The sequence below is a fragment of the Eptatretus burgeri genome, chromosome 3 (genome assembly GCF_056783735.1).
Source record: "Eptatretus burgeri isolate ZD-2024b chromosome 3, Ebu_testis_v1, whole genome shotgun sequence".
NCBI classification, from domain to species: domain Eukaryota; kingdom Metazoa; phylum Chordata; class Myxini; order Myxiniformes; family Myxinidae; genus Eptatretus; species Eptatretus burgeri.
Window position 1 is genome coordinate 74,919,152 of NC_140963.1, and position 5,121 is coordinate 74,924,272.

The 5,121-nt window shown below is 38.4% G+C and overlaps 1 long non-coding RNA gene across 1 annotated transcript; it reads right to left on the minus strand.

Moving 5' to 3' along the window:
- Positions 1-489: 489 nt before the first annotated feature.
- Positions 490-2,376, minus strand: LOC147030199 (uncharacterized). The gene is made up of 2 exons (XR_015056257.1): positions 2,001-2,376; positions 490-1,905 (listed from the first exon to the last, which is right to left on the minus strand). It is a non-coding gene; the product is annotated as an uncharacterized LOC147030199 (long non-coding RNA).
- Positions 2,377-5,121: the final 2,745 nt, after the last annotated feature.

The window sequence follows — 5,121 nt, forward strand, 5'->3', positions numbered from 1 at the left end:
CACGTCAACAAATATGAAGCCATCAGAAACATTTACAAAATTAAAATATGAAAAAGAGATTAATGTCAGAAAACCTAAGTTCAAAGTTGGTGATATCGTAAGAATATATAGGTGGAAATCTCATTTTGAAAAGGGTTTTACTAAACGATGGACGAAAGAACTTTTTAAAATTGTTGATGTAATAGATACGGTTCCTTGGACTTATAAGATATATGATTTGGAAGGGGGAGAGATTTTAGGTTCATTTTATTCACAGGAATTACAAAAGACAAAACTAAGCAGATAATATCCATGGGAGCAATGGGTTGTCCCTTCACTCCCTCCTACTATACACCTTTGTGGACACTAGAGGGCCAGGTCCGAGGTGTATAACAGTATATAATGTGTGTCAAGGGGTGGACGTTCTTAGATCTGTGAACCCCAAATGCAGAATCCTCAACTGAATAGTCAAGGCTTAACTTTTGTTTGTTGGTGTGTGTGTGTGTGTGTGTGTGTGTGTGTGTGTGTGTGTGTGTGTGTGTGTGTGTGTGTGTGTGTGTGTGTGTGTGTGTGTGTGCAATGGGAGCAATGGGTTGGCGCTTCACTCCCTCCTACTATACACCGTTGTGGACACTCGAGGGCCAAGTCCGAGGTGTATAACAGTATATAATGTGTGTCAAGGGGTGGACGTTCTTAGATCTGTGAACCCCAAACACAGAATCCTCAACTGAAGTCAAGGCTTAACTTTGTTTGTTGGTGTGTGTGTGTGTGTGTGTGTGTGTGTGTGTGTGTGTGTGTGTGTGTGTGTGTGTGTGTGTGTGTGTGTGTGTGTGTGTGTGTGTGTGTGTGTGTGTGTGTGTGTGTCCCAACCCTCACATTCAAAATCTCAACCCCAACCCTCACATTCAAAATCTCAACCCCAACTCAATCCTCGCCCAACACAATGTCTTTTTCAAAATGAGATTTCCACCTATATATATATTTTTTACGTTTTTTTCTTCTTCCAATTCTGTCTTTTAAGGCTTTCAGGTTTGATGACGTAGAAAGGGGGAGTAAGCCTGCACTTTCTTCCCAGAACGAACAATGTATATTTTTTGTTTTTTTCTCTTCTTCCAATTCTGTCTTTTAAGGCTTTCAGGTTTGATGACGTAAAAAGGGGGAGTAAGACTGCACTTTCTTCCCAGAACTTTCTTGATCTTGCTCCCATCAAGCACCATCCGACAAAGAACTACATCGATAGGTTTAGATCCCAAAGAGTGATAGCAACTCCAAAAGTCTCCAAAATATAAATAAATAAAATAATAATAATAAATAAATAAATAAATAAATAAATAAAAGCCCCCAAAAAAGTTTCAAGTGTCCAACATAAACCCAACTTTCCAAGTCTTCAAGGTATAACCACATTCCCGTTGAGTTTCCAAGATATGTATCACATTGTGAGTTATCAATCCAGAACCCACATTTCAAGTATTCAAAGTAAAACCAACTTACAAAGTCTCTTAAGGATAACTCATTTACTGATTTTTTCAAAATTTGTGAGTCTCCAAGGTAGGCCCCATATTTAGAACCATCTTGGCAGAACCCTTTTCCTGAGTCTCCAAGGTAGTTATATAAACCATCAAGGCAGAACTCATTTACTGATTTTTTCAAAATTTGTGAGTCTCCAAGGTAAAACTTGTATTCTGGCTCATCAAGGTATAACTTGTTCAGTGGGTATTGTCTTGATAACTCACAATGAGTACTATTGCTGTAAAACTCTTTTTCAGGATTTTGCTGGTCTCCAAGGTATAACTCTTTGGTTGGGTCATCAAGGACGAACTCGTTCTGTAGGTCTTGGTCGCTCATAAGGTCTTCAACCAAGCCAACAATTTCCCCCCAAGTTGTAGCAAAAGCAGTATTTTCATTTCGTATTTCAGACACAATTTCCTGTGAGAGAAAATAATAATGTATTAATTAAGTTATTTAATTATTAAACGAGTCGATGTTTAAAAGGAACTAAAAATAGGAAAATAAAATCTTACCTCAATGGATAAGAGGTTTGAATCCAGTTCATCAACTTGAAGGTTTAGTTCCATACAAGTCAGAGAGTTCCAAGGGACCCCAAAGTCATCCCACTCAAGGTCTTGCTCGTTCTGTCGGTCTTGGTCGCTCATAAGGTCTTCAACCAAGCCAAAAATTTCACCCCAAGTTGTGGCAAAATCGGTATTTTCATGTTGCATTTCAGATACAATTTCCTGTGAGAGAAGATAATAATGTATTAATTAAGTTATTTAATTATTAAACGAGTCGATGTTTAAAAGGAACTAAAAATAGGAAAATAAAAATCTTACCTCAACAGATAAGAGGTTTGAATCCAGTTCATCAACTTGAAGGTTTAGTTCCATACAAGTCTGAGAGTTCCAGGCAAGCACACAGCACACCATTGCCAGCAAAAAAATTGTTTAAAATGGAGCCTGGGCTTGAGGCTTTTATAGGGAAAGACTGGTGGGTGTGGTTTCCTGTGGAAATTCCCTGGGCAAGCTCACGCAGGCCTTCTTTGGGCAATTTTTTCAAAACCATAACATGCTGGAATTTTCTTGTGATTTCTTTGTGAGTCAGAGATGAACTGGAAATGATGTAAGAGTCGGTGGGGCTTAGCAAAAGTAGGCGGGGCTTAGGGAAAGTGGGCGTGGCTTAGAAAAAACACCACATGAAAAGTGGGCGGGGCTTAGCAAAAGTGGGCGGGGCTTATAAAAATCCACAGAAAAGTGGGCGGGGCTTAGAGGAAAGTGGGCGGGGTTTAAAGAAAAGTGGGCGGGGCTTATGAAAAGTGGGCGGGGCTTAAGAAAAATAACCTGTGGCTCAGGAGGTGGTCAGATGAGATCATTAAGAGAAGCTTATCATTTCGTAATGGCACAAAAGGGGTATCTTAAAAAATATAAAGATTCAAATGTTTTGTTTTTCAATATTTTAGATGGGGATTATTGTGCAAAGAAAATTAAACTATTGAAAGAATTTGAGAATGAACAAATGTTTATAGGTTCAATGAGTGAGCTAAACAATATGCATTGGTTATTTGATAAAGAGTGCCCCGAGGCTTAGACGTTTCAGATATTTCTTTAGAATCACCTTTAACAAATCTTTATCTTGTTGTATGGGTTATTTGATAAAGAGTGTCCCGGGTCTTAGACGTTTCAGATATTTCTTTAGAATCACCTTTAACAAATCTTTATCTTGTTGTATGGGTTATTTGATAAAGAGTGTCCCGGGGCTTAGGCGTTTCAGATATTTCTTTAGAATCACCTTTAACAAATCTTTATCTTGTTGTATGGGCTATTTGAATTGAGAGCCCCTAGGTTAAAAGGGGAAATAAAAAAATGACCGTTTTTACAGCCATTTTTCCCTGCTGTGCAGGGGTTTGGCTTTTTCTTGAGGCAATGTTTTATGGCCGGATGCCCTTCCTGACGCCAACCCTGGTCGCCTCTTACGACACACAGGGATATGGTACACCTATTCTAACCGGGGCATACACCGGGACCAGTACACTGGCACTCATTTCGCCGACCTCGGAAGGATGGTAGGCTGAGTCAACTCCCTGGTGTTAATTCAGCAGCCAACGGGGCTTGAACTCAGGACCCTGGGATCCCAAGCCACCACCCTAACCACTAAGCCAACACCAGGCTCCAGGTTAAAAGGGGAGACAAATAAATATACCTTGGGCTAAAAAGGGGATTTATTTTTTTCGGGGAAAAAAAAGAAAAATTTCATGGCTGAAAATCCCCAATTCATTTACATGGGGAAAAGTGAGCCAGAACCAGTATTCTTTCCCTACTCATATGTATGAATCTGCTGTGTATGTATATATGTATATATATATATATATATATATATATATATATATATATATATATATATATATAAAAATCAATCTGCAGTGCATCTAATCGATTTCTGAACATTTTAACAATGGAAGATGAGCTATCTAGGGAACAAGCACTTATCGACATAGCTGACTAAAGGAACCTGTATGTTGTGTGCAATCGAATTCCAAATTCGTAACATTATCTGTACATATATACACATACATATTTATTTAAATATATATATATATATATATATATATATATATATATATAAACATATATAAAAATATATATATATATATATATATACATATAGATACATATATATATATATATATATATATATATATATATCTATGCATATATATATATATATATATATATATATATATATATATATATATATATATATATATATCTATGCATATACATATACATATATCTATGCATATACATATACATATATATATATATATATATATATATATATATATATATATATCCTTCTTCTTTCGGCTGCTCCCGTTAAGAGTCGCCACAGTGATTTGGCACAAGTTTTTACGCCAGATGCCCTTCCTGACGCAACCCTGGTCACCTCTTATGACACAGGGATAAGGTGCACCTATTTTTTTTTACCCGGGGCAGACACCGGAATCAGTCCACTGGTACTCATTTCGCCAACCTCGGAAGGATGACAGGCTGAGTCAACCCCCTGGTGTATTAATTCAGCGGCCCAACGGGGCTTGAACTCAGGACCTTTTGGATCCCAATCCCGCCGCCCCAACCACTGCACCAACACCAGGCTATATATGTATAGATATATATGTATATATATATATATATGTATGTGTATATATGTATAGATATTGTTACGAATTTGGAATTCGATTGCACACAACATACAGGTTCCTTTAGTCAGCTATGTCGATAAGTGCTTGTTCCCTAGATAGCTCACCTTCCATTGTTTAAATGTTCAGAAATCGATTAGATGCACTGCAGATTGATTTAATAGTTCGGGAATGAACAATGGAGACATCGCTCCCCTTCTTCTGTGAAGAGGAAGAAGAACCATGCCGTCCCGTGACTCATGATGTCAACAACTCCCTCCCACCCATGGTTGAGCAGGGGATGGAGCACGAGGGCATGAGTCATGAGTCACGCCGGGAGCGGGGGAAGGGCGGAAGAGGATAAGGAAGAGATCCTTTCTTTGTTCGTGGGCTGAGTTGGATAAGGGAGAAGAGAGTAGTTGTTCAGCAGACCTTTGGGTCCTGTTTGGCTTGGCTTAGGGTTGAGGCCTTCG